This window comes from Bubalus kerabau, chromosome 2, assembly GCF_029407905.1.
Source record: "Bubalus kerabau isolate K-KA32 ecotype Philippines breed swamp buffalo chromosome 2, PCC_UOA_SB_1v2, whole genome shotgun sequence".
NCBI lineage: Eukaryota > Metazoa > Chordata > Mammalia > Artiodactyla > Bovidae > Bubalus > Bubalus kerabau.
Window position 1 is genome coordinate 73,515,343 of NC_073625.1, and position 19,867 is coordinate 73,535,209.

Here is a 19,867-nt window from a genome sequence, read left to right on the forward strand (position 1 = left end):
AGAGGTCTGACAGAATGTGGTCCACTGGAGAAGGGAATGGCAAACCACTTCAGTATTCTTCCCTTGAGAACCCAATGAACAGTATGAAAAGGCAAAATGATAGGACACTGAAAGAGGAACTCCCTAGATCAGTAGGTGCCCAGTATGCTACTGGAAATCATTGGTGAAATATCTCCAGAAAGAATGAAGGGATGGAGCCAAAGCAAAAACAATACCCAGTTGAGGATGTGACTGGCGATAGAAGTAAGGTCTGATGCTGTAAAGAGCAATATTGCATAGGAACCTGGAATGTTAGGTCCATGAATCAAGGCAAATTGGAAGTGGTCAAACAGGAGATGGCAAGAATGAACGTCGACATTCGAGGAATCAGCAAACTAAAATGGACTGGAATGGGTGGATTTAACTCAGATGACCATTATATCTACTTCTGTGGGCAGGAATCCTTTAGAAGATATGGAGTAGCCATCATGGTCAACAAAAGAGTCTGTAATGCAGTACTTGGATGCAATCTCAAAAACGACAGAATGATCTCTGTTCGTTTCCAAGGCAAACCATTCAATATCACAGTAATCCAAGCCTATGCCCCAACCAGTAATGCTGAAGAAGCTGAAGTTGAACGGTTCTATGAAAACCTACAAGACCTTTTAGAACTAACACCCAAATAAATGTCCTTTTCATTAAACACCTGGAATAACAGGCAAATTTGGCCTTGGAATACGGAATGAAGCAGGGAAAAGGCTAATAGAGTTTTGCCAAAGAGAACGCACTGATCATAGCAAACACCCTCTTCCAACAACACAAGAGAAGACTCTACACATGGACATCACCAGATGGTCAACACCGAAATCAGATTGACTATATTCTTTACAGCCAAAGATGGAGAGGATGTATATAGTCAGCAAAAACAAGACCAGGAGCTGACTGTGGCTCAGGTCATGAACTCCTTATTGCCAAATTCAGACTTAAATTGAAGAAAGTAGGGAAAACCACTAGATCATTCAGGTATGACCTAAATCAAATCCCTTATGATTATACAGTGGAAGTGAGAAATAGATTTAAGGGACTAGACCTGATAGACAGAGTGCCTGATGAACTATGGATGGAGGTCTGTGACATTGTACAGGAGACAGGGATCAAGACCATCCCATGGAAAAGAAATGCAAAAAAGCAAAATGGCTGTTTGGGGAGGCCTTACAAATAGCTGTGAAAAGAAGAGAAGTGAAAAGCAAAGGAAAAAAAGAAAGATATAAGCATCTGATAGCAGCGTTACAAAGAATAGCAAGGTGACATAAGAGATCCTTCCTCAGCAATCAATGCAAAGAAACAGAGGAAAACAGCAGAATGGGAAAGACTAGAGATCTCTTCAAGAAGAGATACCAAGGGAACATTTCATGCAAAGATGGGCTCGATAAAGGACAAAAATGGTACGGACCTAACAGAAGCAGAAGATATTAAGAAGAGGTGGCAAGAATACACAGAAGAACTGTACAAAAAAGATCTTCATGACCCAGATAGTCACGATGGTGTGATCACTCACCTAGAGCCAGACATCCTGGAATGTGAAGTCAAGTGGGCCTTAGAAAGCATCACTATGAACAAAGCTAGTGGAGGTGATGGAATTCCAGTTGAGCTATTTCAAATCCTGAAAGATGATGCTGTAAAAGTGCTGCACTCAATATGCCAGCAAATTTGGAAAACTCAGCAGTGGCCACAGGACTGGAAAAGGTCAGTTTCCATTCCAATCCCAAAGAAAGGCAATGCCAAAGAATGCTCAAACACTCAGTCGTGAGTGACTGTACCGAACTGAAGTTCTCAAAAGATCAATAATGGTTAAAAAACAGACAAACAAACAAACAAAAAACAGAGCTTCTCTGGCCCCAGTGGTTGAGTCACATGCTCTGGGGCTCAAGGTCTTTCTAGGAGTAGAGAGGACAGGAGACTATCAAGTGTCTAGGTTTGTTGGTTCAGCGATTGCAAGTTTTTAATATGAGAAACAATAATGTTTATTCAAGTATATTCCCAAATGAGGGAAATGAATCATTTACACTAGGAGAGATTGAAGAATTAAGATTAAAAATCCCACAAATCTTCTGGGTCTAGGCTATCTTTTTTAAACAATCAGAAATTCAAAATAGAAGAGATTAATTACCTGGAGAGTATACAGGTGCATATGGAGTGGAATGGTGATAGGAGCATGTGAGGGAAGCTCAATTAGCCAGTCACTGAATTAGAAGTTAATATATTTCTATTGGTAAAATTTTATTCTAATGAAATTAATGTTTCCTAGCTCTGAAATAATTTTAAAGCATGACCTCAAAAGCAATCCAGAGCCACTTAAAAACAAGTACCTTTTTGTGGTAAAAAATACTATTGAGTGAGAAGGTTAAAATCACATCTTTTGTTATTATGTGGTGTAGGGCAAAAATATGTGGGTGAAAGACAAGACAAATAGTTAAATGAAATTCTCTAGGCTGCAATTCATGGTGTTAAAGACAGCACATGTATTTCAGATATTCTCTAGACATTAGCTGTTATCTCTGAATGAACTAAGCTGTGATCTTGATGCTACTGTATCATTTTTTTGACAGCATTCAAATATCAAGCCTAACAGATGGTGGTCTTGGGAAAGCATCACCTCCCTTCAACTGCTCATTTACTAATTGCAGCATTTAATTACTTTAGCTTTCTATCTTTAAATGTGTCCCAGGAACTTACAATTTAAATTTGCTGTCCTTTCTTTACATGTCAAGTGTGTGTTAGTCACTCAGTCATGTAGGACTCTGCAGCCTCATGGACCGTAGCCCGCCAAGCTCTCTGTCCATGGAATTCTCCAGGCAAGAATACTGGAGTGGGTAGACATTTTCTTTCCAGGGGATCTTCCTGACCCAGGGATCGAACCTGAGTCTCCCACATTGCGGGCAGATTTCTCACCATCTGAGCCGCCAAGGAAGCCCCAAAGAAAGCACTATATTGCCGTAAATATCTACATATTTATCAAAAAACATATATTTAAAAGCAGTGTTCATAGTGATTCCTATTTATGAAATACTGGAAATTTCCTAAGGTAAGAAAATGCTTTATTTGGAAATTGCTGGTGTAAAGAGTTTACTATTTTATCCACAAGGTGGCAGAATAAGCTAGGTGCTTCATCTGCCTTTTTCAAATTTCTCAAAGTGACTTCAGACCCCTAGTTTTATAAAATTCAGACGAAAAATGCTGAAATAAATGTACGGTATGCCTTCTCTGACCTGGACACATGTGTAAGGCAAGTAACTATAGAAGTAACAGTTTCTGAAACAACTTAAAACAACTAAATACTCTTTCATGTCCTTAAGGCAAACCTCATTCAAAAAGTATTTCAAAGTTGGTTTCTAGTGTAAACATTTGAGTTGGTTTCAAGTAAACACTTTCCCTTAGCATATTTTTTTTTATTATTTTTTTTTAAACACCATGACTGTACTTGGCCTCCTGCACTGTGAGCCCAGGGACGTGTTCTCTCCACAGTCTGCCCTTGGGGAGGGGCCGCTGAAAGATGTCTTGAACATCGGTGCCCGTAGAGAGAGGAGGTTACCTCTCTTGTGAAAACACAAAACACACACTTACTTTGGAAACTCATCCAAAGGCAATAACACAGTCATGCTAAAATAATAAAAGATACTATAATTTATGATAACCTCCAATATAGCCAAATGTATGAAGGTAACAAACAAGATGTCACCAGCTAGCATATTGCAGTGCATCTGAAGCACTGTTACTCTGTAGAAATCATAATTGAGTAATTGTTTTGGTATAATAAATGCTGATTTCTGTATTTTAATGATTTGCTGGTAATTGTATTGCCAGAAGAAAATCCAAACTTCAAATGGCATCCAAGACCCCTGATTATCTGTTGTTCTTCGGCAATCAGTTTCTATATTTAACTAAACAGACTGCGATCTTTCACACCACTGTCTTGGGCAAGACTCATATTTCTTGGAACGTCTGCTCCTCCTCTGTTCCTCTAGAGCCGGTGAACCACAACTAGTGAGCCTGCACACCGTAACTAGTAGTCTGTGCAGTACAACCAGTGACTCTGCACAGCACAACTAGTGAGTCGGCACACGACAGCTACTGAAGCCTGCATGCTCTAGGGTCTGTCCTCAAGCAGCAACTACTGAACCCGCCTGCTGCCACCACTGAAGCACATGCGACTAGACCCTGTGCCCTGCAACACAAGAAGCCACCACTAGATGCTACACTGTATTGTTTATTAAATTTCAAAAATCAAGAAATGCTTAAAATTAACGTACGCATATTGCAAAAAGAACTGAAAAAAGAGAATATCTTTTACAAGTTTCTATGCTTTTGGACAATAAGAAACAGAGAAAAGCTATACATGGGTTAAAAAGCTGGCTCTGCGCTAGTTTTGTGACCATTTGGCAAGTGCTTATCTGTGGTAGCTTCCCTCATAGCTCAGTTGGTAAAGAATCCGCTTGCAGTGTAGGAGACCCTGGTTTGATTCCTGGGTCAGGAAGATCCCCTGGAGAAAGGGAAAGGCTACCTCTTCCGGTATTCTGGCCTGGAGAATTCCAAGGACTGTATAGTCCATGGGCTTGCAAAGAGTCGGACATGACTGAGCAACCTTCACTTTCACTTTATATGTGGTAACTGACTTAGCATGCACACATACACGAATGTCATGAATTGGGTACAGTAACACTTGCCTTGTATAGAGGATTGTTAAATGCAAGAAAAAGTGAATAAAGTTAATAGCACAGTGCTTACCAGGTAGCAGGTATTTTTGAATGTGATAAATATCACAAGCTCTCTGTTACTAGAATATGTGTGTCATTTGATTCCAGCAGTTCTATTCAGAAACAAAAGTTCAGAGATTATGGTTTATTTGCATTTAACAACAAATGAACACACATTTTGTATCCAGGAGTTTGTGATTTAAAGCCAATACTGCAAAATCTTTTATAATTCATAAGAATTATATGAATTATAAACTATTTCTTTCTAACTATTCACTGATCTAGTAGACTAGGTAGATTTTCTATTTTTAAGGGCTTTAATTTATAAAATAGATTCAATTCAGTAACCTCTTGCAATTATGATTCTAAAGAATTAAGATAAAATTTTAAGAAGATAAAAATAAATCTAGTTGTTAAAAATGTGTGAACCATCATTATAGATTTTCTCCCCATGTTGCAGTCTAACAACATGTTGTTTAATATGATAAAAAGTTTACCTAGTGTAAATATGAATTGGGTTTTATCATTCTTTCTATGGGCTTCCCTGGTGGCTCAGACAGTAAAAGCGTCTGCCTATAATGTGGGAGACCCAGGTTCCATCCCTAGGTCGGGAAGATGCCCTGGAGAAGGAAATGGCAACCCAGTCTAATACTCTTGCCTGGAAAATCCCATGGACGGAGGAGCCTAGTAGGCTACGGTCCATGGGGTGGCAAAGAGTCGGACACGACAGAGCAACTTCATTTTCACTTTCATTCTTTCTATGTATTGGAATCAATTTCCTTCTGAATCCATCGAAGTTTCCATACATGACTTACATTAAACCTAAGGTTAATTATTTGAAGGAATCAGTTTTATAGCTTCCTTGGAACATATTCTTAAACCAAATTGAATAGATATTGATTTATTTAATTTTACTCAAATAAATCCATTCAAATGAATAGATATTGATTTATTTAATTTTACTCAAATAAATCCATTCAACAAGAAGCGCATTTTTCCCCACAGAGATAAACTGAGGTCTATAGCTCAATGTTCATATCAACACTTGATCTTTTTTTTTTCAACTTGCAAAGAATTTTAGAAATCTTTACCCATAATCAGAAGAATAATTTTGAGAAATGGAATATTCCCTGCCATATCAGTAAACAAGAATGTCATAGTCATCAGAGATTCCCACCCCCCCACCCCCCCACCCGCCCTTGTGAGCTGGTGAGCCCTGAAGGAACTCAGGAAGAAGAATACCTGCCATCTAGCAGCCCTGAGACCACAGCCACCCCCTTCAGTGAGCCCCTAGGAGCGCAGGATATGAACATACAGGATACAGGTCCAAAGAGCTGAGGTACGTACCAAAGGGATGATTTCAGTGAACCATAGACTTGAATTTTCCCTGCATGAAAAGTGCTAAATCCCTTAACTTAAGGTTATCTGGTTCTCTTAATTAATAATAATCTTCTGATGCTCATGCTACCTGCTCTGTGTTGCAAAACTTCTGTGTACCCTGGCTCCTACCCATCTCCCCACCTGTCTCCTTGAAGCAGTTTTCTCAGGGTTACTTGAGATGCAGCTGCCTCCCAGGCTTGAAATTCTCCAGATTCCCACCCGTTAAAACATAACTGTCAACTTCTAGGTTGGGAATATTTTTTAAGTGACATTTTGTTTAAAGTACTGTAAATCATGTCGATTATAATTTGATTCAGATTTGCTACTACAATGACACAAAATAATTCAGTGGCTAATTTGGTAACTTTTCTTATAAATCAAATTCCTCCAAATATCTTATGATTAACACTATTTGTAAAACAATAAGATCTAAAACACAACTTTAATATGTCTCTACCCAGAAAATTCTCCCATTCTTATACATTAAATTCATCTACATTTCAAGGAGACAGCAATTATTTCAATGACAAAAAAAGAGAATTACAGTTTCTTTGAGATTATCAAGGTCCTTTTGGACAGCTAATCTCAGCAAAAGGAATAGTAACATTTATAGAAATATTACCAACCTTCAAACTAAAGGCTTCAAAAAGAAAAGTAATTGGATTCACACATTTTAGTAAAGCACTTACAAGCTGTATGAAACAGCTAAATGTCCCTTTATACTCAGAGATGACTAATAAGCTTACATGCAAGATTAAGTCATTTCTTCTGTTGTAAATCTAGCCTTTCCATAAATGGCTGATAGAGCCTCTGGAATGATATTTATGCCAATTTAATGATAATATCAATTTTCATGAAATTGCTTGAATATAAGGCTGTGGTATGTTCTAGTTTAGAGATATTATCACACGATGCTGTAGTTACAGGAGAAAGGAGTCTTGACTTTGCTGTATCCTGGAAATATCTATCCCCTGATCCTCAAAGTTAGGCCAGAGAGGGGAAAGTTGCTCAGTCGTGTCCAATTCTTTGTGACCCCATGGACTATACAGTCCATTGAATTCTCCAGGCCAGAATACTGGAGTGGGTAGCCAGTTCCGTTCTCCAGGGGATCTTTCCAACCCAGGGATCGGACCTGAGACACAAGGGAAATCCCAGAATACTGGAGTGGGTAGCCTACCCCTTCTCCAGGGAATTTTCCTGACCCAGGAATTGAACTGAGGTCTCTGGCATTGCAGGCCAATTCTTTACCAACTGAGCTATGAGGGAAGCCCGAAAGTGAAAGTGTTAGTCTCTAAGTCGTGTCTGACTCTTTTTGACCCCATGGACTATAGACTGCCAGGCTCCTCTGTCCTTGGGATTCTCTAGGCAAGAATACTGCAGTGGGTAGCCACTCCCTTATCCAGGGGATCTTCCTGAGCCAGGGATAGAACCCAGTTCTCCCATATTGTAGGCAGCTTCTTTACCATCTGAGCCAGGAAGCAAGCCCAGGTTTACTATTAATATATTTAATATAACTCTGTTATAGATGGATTTAGTCATTTCTACCCAAATATCCTGTCCCATGCCAAAACAAAAAAAAGAAAAACAAACAAAGGAATAAAACAGGGAACTCAAGTCATGTACAAGTAGGTTTATGTTATTTAATTTCTCCCATTCAATTGTGTTTGCTGTAAATTCCTGTGACCAAAATCGACCTATGAAACTTATCATCCTAAACTAGGAGAGAGTGGCTACTTAAACTGTCAATAAAAGATAGCCTTGAAAATTATCTTTGATTTTTGATGAGAGAATTGGTTACATTTATTTATCATCTTCCTTAGCTGATTAGGAAATAAGCCTGGAAAAAATACTCCAGAATAATCTACTTAATTTAAAAATGTCAACTACAAATTGGCACTTGCCATCTACCTCCACAAAGAATAAATCATGTACTGCTGCAGCTGCTGATTTTCAACACCCCCTGAAAGGAGTTCAAGGCAGAGAGCAGAAATGAGGCACTCTGTGCTGGGGAAGGAGGTTATTACAACTGGCAGGACAGGTCTTCACAGAGTTAGATGTCAGAAGCTGATTTTAGGAGCCCAATTGTTATACTGCCTCATATCTAGGAAAGCACTAAAATACTTCATGGTGACGAGACTAGGAGAAACCTTCTGCTCAAAATATGGACTTGATTGCATGCACTCTCTCTTCAACAAAATTACATATATACAGACCATTCCCCCTGACTCTTTGGAGTAGTTTCTCAGAGCTATCTGAGATGGTGTCTCCTAGGCCATAGTCTTTATATTGCCCCAAATAAAACTTGATTCACAACTCTCTTTTTCTGCAACTTTTTTTAAAGTAGACAAAAAAGAGTATACTTATCCACTCCTAACTGGAGTCAAGAAGAAAGAAAAGTATTGTGTAAGTAATGGAAATTAAAATCCAACTTCTCTGTCCCTAGAACTTTTTTTTTTTTTATGAAAGGGAGAATGAGGAGTGAAGTGAAGTCCCCCACAAACATCAAAGTTCTTCTGATTCAGAGATGACACAGGCTTGTAAAATAATTAAGAAAATGTGGTTATATGTTACAGCATCATGGTACTTGGAAGAAAGACATTTTTGTGCAAAGGAGAGCACCTTAAATATAACTTTCCAAGGTTATTCTCAGTCTCTCAGGACTTAAACACTGAGCTTGAGCACCTATGCTTTGGCTCTCCATTCAGTTGAAGGACAGTGATTGACTAGAAGGTGGGGCAGATATTCACACTCATGTGCGAGTTAAATAACAGGTCTCTGCTACACATGGTGAGAAAATAAAGTATGTGTGAGAACTGACTCTCAACAACCAAACTAAAAAGATACTGTACTGCCCAAAATATAAGAATAATTTTCTGAGTACAAAGGTTCAGATTCATTTCTCAGGGTTTTGGTTGATGATTGTGGAAGACTAGATTACAAGAATATTTTGATCACAATATATAAATATATGTCCAATTATTTATATCTTATAGTAAGTTCATAAAACACACATAAAAACATTCTTATAATTTGTATTAAAGCAAATGAATCACAACAAATTAATTATGCAAAATTACAGTCCTTTGGATCACCTTTAGAGATCTTATTGACCTTATATCTGTTTTTCCTTACTTTGTGCTCTGCTTACTTTCATTGATTCACTTTACAGAAAGTGTTTTCCCAGTTCTTATACAGACTTTGGAGAAGGAAATGGCAACCCACTCCAGTATTCTTGCCTAAAGAATCCTGTGGACAGAGGAGCCTGGTGGGCTGCTGTCCATAGGGTCGCAGAGTCGGACACAACTGAAGCGACTTAGCATGCATTCATGTGTTGGAAAAGGAACTTCCTGGAAATATAAAAACTATGGCATTTGCTTCATCTACATTTTTCACTATTTGGAATACCTCAGATTGACAGAAAAATAAATATGCATATACAAATAGGTGTGATTTTATCAAAATATTACACATTCAACTATTGAAATGGTTTGGTTATTACAACAAAGCAGATAAATCCTTAGTCTCAGCACTGAGAATCTTTCATGTTTTTAATAGAAATTTGAGGCCCAAAGATTAGTATTTACTATTCCCATATAGTATTTGAATCATTGCAACAGTTATTGTCTGTTGAAATAAACAAGGTCCCTGCTCCTAGATAGCTTCCTAAACCAAATGACAAGGCTTAAAATGATGCTCATTTGTAACCATGTAATTTGAAACTTAGTTAAAAGAAAAAAGCCTCACACTATTCCTGATAGAATTCAATGTCTTTTGGAAATATTGTCAGTGATACAGTTGAATACCCCAACCACAGAAATGGGGAGAAATATCTTGATATCATAAAGAAGAAACAACTATCTTTCTGAATATCCTATTTGAAAAAAACAATTTATGATAATCCTTCTTTATACAGTATATATCTCAGACACATAATACCTCCATTATGCATAATTAAATGCATAAAATTATTTCTTCAACACATATTTTAACTCAATAACAGTAATATCATTTCATAATACCTTTTGTTGGTTTTCAGACAGTGCCTTATAGAATTTAATCTACTGTTAAAAATTCTGTGGTCTCTGTTTATGTCATATACAGCAACAGCTTTTTTGGTTTTAATAATGTCTTACCTAAAAATATTTTGAGAAAGGTCTCTTCTTATTAGGGATATTATTAAAAAGAAAGAATTAAAAGTTTGAGTAGGATTTAAGGGAAACTGGGCATTAATTCAAAATGAGCTAATAAACAACCACCAAAATTTCCATAAAATCAAATCAGAGTAATAAACATGTATTATTGATTGCAATATAATAAGTTATTATTAAAATCTTCCAATAATAACTTTTAATAAATAGATTTATGATATACCTGTTTGTTTACATTTATAGAGAAAATGCAACTATTTGTCATTTTAAAACAAATATTTAAGAACATGGGGTGGATACTTGGAAAATTCGCCCTTCCTTACCAATGCAACCAGAGAGACTTTTGCTCATATAGCGTAAAATATTCACATTATACTTTGCTTTAATATAATAGTACAAAATAACACATGATAAAATTGCTATAAAAATAATGATACTTTTGATTCATAATTTCACACTTTTTGTAATATATAGCTATTTTAATATTGCATTTTACTACTGCCAAAGCACTCATAGCACTGTATTTTTGTCCTTATTTTATACTCTCTTCCAGGTCCTGATGCAACAATAGGTTTGGCATGAGGTTGTACCTATAAACAACATTCCCTCAAATAAATATCATCAGCAAATAGCTCTCCTCTGAATCCAAAAGAGTTATATTTCCCATATGTCTGTTTGGCATTGCTAATGGGATTTGACATTCTAGACTCAATAATACCCAAAACCAAACTTAAGATCAAAACATACATTGAAAGAATGGCGTCACCATCTATCCATAACACATGTAGAATGTTTCAAGTCATCCTAACATTTCCTCCTTTATCACACCCATATCCAACTATAACCAATTTTGGTCAATTTTACCCCCTAAGCTCATTTCAAACACATCCACTCTTAGTAAACCCTCCCACAACAACTCTGGTCAAAACTGGCTCATGGTTATAGTAGTTTCCTAGATGACTCGGCCTCCCCTCCAGTCCTGTCTTGAGCAGTGAAGTGTGTTAGTTGCTCAGTCATGTCCAACTCTTTGCAACCTCTTGGACTATAGCTCACCAGGATCCTCTGTCCAGGGAATTCTCCATGCAAGAATACTGGAGTGGGTAACCATTCCTTTGTCCATGTCTAAGCCACCAGGGAAGCCCCACAAATACTGGAGTCAGGGCCATTCTCTTCTCCAGGGGATCTTCCCTACTCAGGGGTGGAACCTGGGTTTCCCTCATTGTGGGCAGATTCTTTAATGTCTGAGCCTCAGTGAGAATGACGTTTTTGAATTGCAAATGTTTAACTATGCAGACTGACATCCTGCAACCACACAAACACAACTTTTTTCCATGGATGTTCATTTTCCTTGTAATAAAGATAGAAGTCCTCTACATGAGTTACCTGACCTTGCATGACATGTCCTCAATTACTCTCTAGCCTCATTTTGCAGGACATGGCCCTTCCTTGATTCTGCTCAGCCTTACTAGTCAACTTTCATTTTCTTAAATGCATCACTCTTCCTCTTGCTAAATGTTCTGTGTTGCTTCTTTTACCTCAAAACTCTTCCTTGAGGAGTGACCCAAACTTTTTTTTTAACTCTCAGATCAGAATTAATTTCTCTACGAAACCTTTCCTTGACCTCTTCATCTCGGCTGGTGACTTTTGTTTTCCACTTGCATGTCAACAGACATGCTCTGTAGTATATCAAATCTTCATATCCCTCCAAAAGTCTTATGTTGAGATTCTGAGGTGTAACATGATGGTATTAGGAGATAAGGTTCTTGAGAGGTTGATCAGGTCATAAAGGTGGAGACTCATGAATGGGATTAAGTTCTTTATAAGAGCAATTTAGCTTGAGAGCAATTTAGCTCTTTCCACATGTGAGGATTTGGAAAGTAAGTAAGAAACAAGAAGATGGCCATCTATGAACAAGGAAGTGGGCTCTCATCAGAAACCAAATCTGCTGGCAGCTTATCTAGGACTTCTTAGCTTTTAGAACCATGAGAAAGATTTGTCTGATATTCAAGCCATTTAGACTATGAAATTTTTGTTTCAAAACAGGCCGAATGGACTAAGCTAGTCTTCATATTATTTATCATATCTCCAGATGATATCAATTTGTATGATCTGCTGATTAATTTGGGGCTTCCCTGGTGGATCAGAGGGTAAAAGAATCCATCAGCAATGCAGGAGACCCAGGTTTGATCCTTGGGTTGGGAAGGTCCCCTGGAGAAGGAACTGGCAACCCACTCTAGTATTCTTGCCTGAGGAATTCCACGGACAGAGGAACCTGGTGGGCTAAGTCCATGGGGTCGCAAAGAGTTGGACACAACTGAGCGACTAACACTTTTCACTGATTAATTTTCCCTTAAGACCTAAACTTCTCATGAATAGGAACCATTAATAGTTCTGGTAGTAGCTTAATAAATACACTGAATGAAATCAATGAAATATTATCTAGCAATGAAATATTATCTGTGTAATGCCTAACATAAAATTGTAACATTCAAATTGAAATACAGTGAAGTTTTATCTGTGTCTTAATATTTATATGTATACACACAGTGTGAATATTATGGTACAATATTGACAATATTGGAAACTCTGATAAATATACAAATTGATTCTTGACCTCTATTTTGTGTTTTCTACAGGAAGTTATAATCCCTGCACCTATCTCAGTATACTGGCAGAATTTGATGCTCCTTTATTCAATATGTAAACATGTTATATTAAACATGGTATACGCCTTAAAAATGGCATATTGACATATATGCCATTTTCACAGATGTAGAGAACACACCTATGGACATGCGGGGAGGAGAGGAGGGAGAAGGAGAGATGTATGAAGAGAGTAAAACAGAAATTTACAATACCACATGTAAAACCAATACATAGCCAATGGTAATTTGCTGTGTGACTCAGGGAACTCAAACAGGGGCTCTGTGACAGGCTGAAGGGTGGGATGGGCAGGGAGATGGGAGGGAGGTGCAGGAAGGAGGGAACATGGGTGTTCCCTATGGCTGCTTCTTGTTGCTGTATGACAGAAAACCACACAATTTTGTAAAGCAATTATCCTTCAATTAAAAAACAAACAAACAAAATAAAATGACATATTGATCTAGGAAAATCAAACTTCAAGCAAGGAACATTAACCATACTATGAGTTTGAAAGTATAAATTAAAAGCTAACACTAGGGAAAGACCTGAATTATCATCAGAAAAGTATAGACAAATTGACACAGGAGATGAGAGGGAATAAAAACATAGAACTTGAGAAGGTGGTGTGCTGGAGAGAGGATTTGAAATATGTCCTGAAACACCAAGATGTTTCATTGCCACTGAACTTTTAGTCAAGGTGGATGGTATGCAAATAGACGGTCTGACCAGAGCTAAGGTAGTTGGTTGACTCTGGAAGCGAGTTTGAATGATATAATTTGAACTTGTTATAAAATGATAAGACATATAACTAGAAATATTTAACAAGTGAAAAAGTGAATCCAAAATTTGGTAATTAGGCCAGGAGTGAATATTATTAAATTCAATCTGGAATTTCTTAAACTTTAGAACTGCTAAAGAGAGAAAGCCATCAGGTAGTACATAGAGCGAGTCCCTTTCATATGGATGAGTTCCATTCTGAGAGCACATTCATAAGTCCCATTTGCTCATAGGTCCAACAAAGTTAGGTTAGGTACCCAAATAACACAATCAGCTATATATTACTGTACTGTAATAGGTTTATAATACTGTTCACACAAACAATACATAAAAAATAAACACAAAAATGAGGAAAACATATTTAATCTTACAACACCTTGGAAAGTACAGTAGTACAGTACAATAGCTGGCATATGAGGCTAGCATTGAGTGACCAGGCAAGAAGAGTTACTGACTGCAGGAGGCGGGAGATGGTAGAGCTGAAGGATCACCAGTAATAGGAGTCAGAGGGCATGTTGCAGTTTCACTCACACCTGATGTAGACAGCACAGGTTCTGAACCCTTGCTGGATTCAATTCTATCTACTCTCTTGACAAAATGATCCAGTAATGTCTGGGTAATAGCTCTTTTTTTCCTGTCATAGAAGACATGGTAGCACTGGATTGTATTCTGAATGGCTGCAGCAAACTTCGTGTACCAGTCTATGTTCAGGTCCTGTGCCTCAAATCTAACAGCATCTCCTCAGATAAAGAAAATCCCCTTGCCGTTTCCTGTGTTAGGAATCTCTTCGGTTCTTCAGCCAGAGCAGCTATATCACTGCTTCTTTTACACTTGCTTCCAGACATCCTGGACTTAAGCAAAAGATACTGTACTACTGTATTCTACACAGTACTGAACAGTAAGGTACACAAAAGCACAACCACTCGCAGTCCTCCAGTACAACAGACATGTGAGCTAAGTTAAGTGACTGGACACACAAACTCATGAGAGCTCATATGTAGGGGACTTGCTCTATTTAAACCACTGATATTTTCTCATGTATTGCACAAACATATTCAAATACAAATGCACATTTCCGTTCTTCTCTGTATCTTTGACTGGCTTCACAGGTGGTAAAGAATTGGCCTGCCAACGCAGGAGATGCAAGAGACTTAGATTCAGTCCCTGAGTAGGGAAGATCCGCTGTAGGAGGAAATGGCAACCCACTCCAATATACTTGCCTGGAGAATCCCCCCGGACAGAGGAGCCTGGTGGGTTACAGTCCATGTGGTCACAAAGAGTCGGACATGACTGAGAGACTAAGCATATATACACACACTGTCAAATAAACTTGGAACTTTAAGAGTCTACATGTTCAGAGAAATAAGAAACAAGGAAGCAAAAACGAGGAATAGTTCAGAAAAGGGCTTGTTCTCAAACATGGCAGACTCAAAATGCTTTCCTTCACTTAAGAAGCTGTTTCACACCAATATCCTACGTTGTCATAAATCTATGATTTGTGGTTTTATTTAATTATTTTACATTGAATTATGTTTCAGTCATTAAGTTGCTTAGTTGTGTCCGATTCTTTGCGACCCCATGGACTGCAGCACACCAGGCTTCCCTGTCCTCGTCACACCTGGAGCCTGCTCAAACTAATGTCCATCGAGTCGATGATGCCATCCAAATATTTCATCCTCTGTCATCCCCTTCACTTCCTGCCTTGAATCTTTCCCAGAATCAGGGTCTTTTCTTATGAGTCAGTTCTTCGAATCAGGTGGCCGAAGTATTGGAGTTTCAGCTTCAGCATTAGTCATTCCAATGAATATTTAGGACTGATTTCCTTTAAGATTGACTGGTTTGATCTCCTTGCAGTTCAAGGGACTCTCAAGAGTCTTCTCTAACACTGATTATCACTCAGTCATCATTACTCTGTAATAGTTAAATTAATTGGGTTGGGTTTTTAAAAATATGTTCTAAGTGTTTTGAAGAATGATTAGTTTCCTTTAAATATAAGGGGACCTCTTGTACAGAATATTTCCAGGTGCCTGGGTAGGTGTGGGTCATGTAAAGGGCATAGGCAGTGGGTACTGTACCTTTGAGGGAGGGATGGCACACTAAAGGAAAGGGAAAGGAATAAAGTACAATTCTTTTGACTCTAAATTTCAATATTTGGGGATCACCATGATTATTTATATTTATGAATATTTATAAGACCTTCTAGAACTAACAAATTTACATTGAATTATATAAACAATTTACATAATTTACAGTGAATTATGTTTCAGTCAGTTCAGTTAAGTTGCTCAATCATATCTGACTCTGCAACCCCATGGACTGAGCACATCAGGCATCCCTGTCCATCCCAGAGCTTGCTCAAACTCATGTCCATCGAGTTGGTGATGCCATCTAACCATCTCCTCCACCTCTGTCATCCCCTTCTCCTCCTGCCCTCAATCATTCCCAGCATTAGGGTCGGTTTTTTCCATCAGGTGGTGAAGAAGACCTTATTCTATATTTACAAGACCTTATAGAACTAACAACCAAAAGATGTCCTTTTCATCATAGGGGACTGGAATGCAAAAGTAGGAAGTCAAGAGACACCTGGAGTAATGGGAAAATTTTGCCTTGGAGTACAAAATGAGGCAGTGCAAAGGCTAACAGAATTTTTCTAAGAGTACACACTGGTCATAGCAAAGACCCTCTTCCAACAACACGAGAGATGACTCTACACATGGACATCACCAGATGGTCAATACCAATATCAGACTGATTATATTGTTTGTAGCCAAAGATGGAGAAGCTCTATAGAGTCAGCAAAAAAAAAAAAAAAAAGGAGCTGACTATGAGTCAGATCATGAACTGCTATTGTGAAATTTAGACTTAAATTGAAGAAAGTAAGGAAAACCACTAGACCATTCAGGTATGACCTAATCTAATCCCTCATGATTATACTGTGGAAGTGACAAATAGATTCAAGGGATTCGATCTGATAGATAGAGTGCCTGAAGAACTACGGATGGAGGTCTGTGACACTGTACAAGAGGCAGTGATCAAGATCATCCCCAAGAAAAAGAAATGCAAAAATGCAAAATGGTTGTTTCAGGAGGTCTTACAAATAGCTGAGAGAAGAAGAGAGGTTAAAGGCAAAGGAGAAAAGGAAAGATGTACTCATTTGAATGAAGAGTTCCGAAGAATAGCAAGGAGAGATAAGAAAGCCTTCCTCAGTGATCAATGCAAAGAAATAGAGGAAAACAATAGAATTTCAAAGACCAGAGATCTCCTCAAGAAAATTAGAGATACCAAGGGAATTTTTCAAGCAAAGATGGGCAACAATAAAAGACAGAAATGGTATGGACCTAACAGAAGCACGAGATATTAAGAGGAGGTGGCAAGAATACACAGAGGAACTATAAAAAAAAGATCCTCATGACCCAGATAACCACAATGGTGTGATCACTCACCTAGAGCCAGACACCCTGGAATGCAAGGTCAAGTGGGCCTTAGGAAGCACCACTACTAACAAAGCTAGTGGAGGTGATGGAATTCCAGTTGAGCTATGTCAAATCCTGAAAGACGATGGTGTGAAAGTGCTGCACTCAATATGATAGCAAATTTGGAAAACTCAGCAGTGGCCACAAGACTGGAAAAGGTCAGTTTCCATTCCAATCCCAAAGAAAGGCAATGCCAAAGAATGCTCAAACTACCACACAGTTGCACTCATCTCACATATTAGCAAAGTGGTGCTCAAAATTTTCTGAGCCAGACTTCAACAGTATGTGAACTGTGAACTTCCAGATATTCAAGCTGGATTTAGAAAAGGCAGAGGAACCGGAGATCAAATTGTCAAATTCCGTTGGATCACAGAAAATGCAAGAGAGTTCCAGAAAGACATCTACTTCTGGTTTATTGACTACGCCAAAGTCTTTGACTGCGTGGATCAAAACAAACTGTGGAAAATTCTTCAAGAGATGGGAATACCAAACCACCTTATCTGCCTCCTGAGAAATCTGTATGAAGGTCAAGAAGCAACAGTTAGAACTGGACATGGAACAACAGACTGGTTCCAAATTTGGAAAGGGCTATGTCAAGGTTTTATATTGTTAACCAGGTTATTTAACTTATATGCAGAGTACCTCATGCAAAATGCTGGGCTGGATGAAGCACAAGCTGCAATCAAGATTTTTGGGAGAAATATCAATAATCTCAGATATGCAGATGACATAACCCTTATGTCAGAAAGTACAGAAGAACTAAAGAGCCTTTTGATGAAAGGAAAAGTGGAGAGTGAAAATGTTGGCTTAAAACTCAACATTCAAAAAATGAAGAACATGGCATCCGGTCCCCTTACTTCAAGGCAAATAGATGGGGAAACAATGGAAACAGTGACAGAAAAAAAAAAAAAGAAACAGTGACAGACTTCATTTTGGGCAGCTCCAAAATCTCTGTGGATAGTGACTGCAGCCATGATATTAAAAGATGCTTGCTCCTTGGATGAAAAGCTATGACCAACCTAGACAAAATATTAAAAAGCAGAGACATTACTTTGCCAACAAAGGTCCATCTAGTCAAAGCTATGGTTTTTCCACTAGTCATGTATGGATGTGGGAGTTGGAAGATAAAGAAAGCTGAGTGCCAAAGAATTGATGCTTTTGAACTGTGGTGTTGGAGAAGACTCTTGAGAGTCCTTTGGACTGTAAGGAGATCAAACCAGTCAATCCTAAACGCAATTGGTCCTGAATATTCATTGAAAGGACTGATGCTGAAGCTGAAACTCCAATACTTCGGCTACCAGATGTGAAGAAATGACTCACTGGAAAAGACCCTGATTCTGGGGGAGACTGAAGGCAGGAGGAGAAGGGGACGACAGAGGATGAGACGGATGGATGGCATCACCGACTTGATCAACATGAGTTTGAGGAAGCTCTGATGATGGACAGGGAAGCCTGGTGTGCTGCAGTCCATGGGGTTGCAAAGAGTCAGAAACGAATGAGCAACTGAACTCAACTGAACCATGATTATTAATCTTTGTGAATATTTGAAACATTTTCTATGCCACCCATGTGATCATTAATTATGTGATACCTAGGATTTTTTTTTTCACACTTGCTTTAAAACATTTATCCTATTATTATTTCACTTCTCCAATAATTTCTAATTCAACATGATGATGTGATAGGATAAAGTTATTTAAATTTTCTTAATTTTTTTTCTTATAGTAAATCAATGTTTGAAATAATATCATATTATTGGTAAACATTATATTTACTTATGTGAGTGATAATTCATCTATTGTATTAGATGTCTAGAGAAAACTGAAAGCATACTTTTGTGTCTGTTAGAACGTAAGGGTAAATATTGGGTCTATTCTGAACTTCCTTTCATCCTCTTAAGTATTTAACATGATTCTGACAATATGATAGCCTTAAATAACTTTATTTCTGGGCTTCCCTGGTGGCTCAGAGGATAAAGCATCTGCCTGCAATGCAGGAGACCTGGGTTCGATCCCTGGTTTGGGAAGATCCCCTGGAGAAGGAAATGGCAACCCACTCCAGTATTCTTGCCTGGAGAATCCCATAGACAGAGAAGCCTGGCAGGCTACAGTCCACGGGGTCACAAAGAGTCGGACACGACTGAGCGACTTTACTTTCCCTCTTTATTTCTTTACTTCTGGTCCTCATAATATATTTTAATCAATTTGTAAGCTCTTTTGAAATACAGAAATGTGTTTTAAGTATAGGATTTTATTATATGTACAGTTTTCTATTCAAGTTTCAAAACAACGTGTAATGCTACTGCTGCTGCTGTTAAGTCGCTTCAGTTGTGTCTGACGCTGTGTGACCCCATAGACGGCAGCCCACCAGGCTCCCCCATTCCTGGGATTCTCCAGGCAAGAACACTGGAGTGGGTTGCCATTTCCTTCTCCAATGCATGAAAGTGAAAAGTGAAAGTGAAGTCACTCAGTCGTGTCTGACTCTTCGCGACCCCATGGAGTGTAGCCTACCAGGCTCCTCCATCCATGGGATTTTCCAGGCAAGAGTACTGGAATGGGTTGCCATTGCCTTCCCTCAATGTGTAACAGAGGTTTACATTTTGGCGGTTTTTCCACCGTGAGAAGCATTAAGACATCTACCCTCTAATTCCTAAAACCTATAACTGCTATATAACATGGAAAATGGGAAGTAAGGTAGTAGCATAAGGAATTAA

General features: G+C 38.3%; 1 protein-coding gene across 1 annotated transcript in view; it reads right to left on the reverse strand.

The window, feature by feature from the left end:
• The window catches only part of ROBO1 (roundabout guidance receptor 1), a 1,262,210-nt gene that overhangs the window by 1,057,234 nt on the left and 185,109 nt on the right, over positions 1-19,867 (reverse strand). The gene's annotated exons all lie outside the window — the stretch shown is intronic.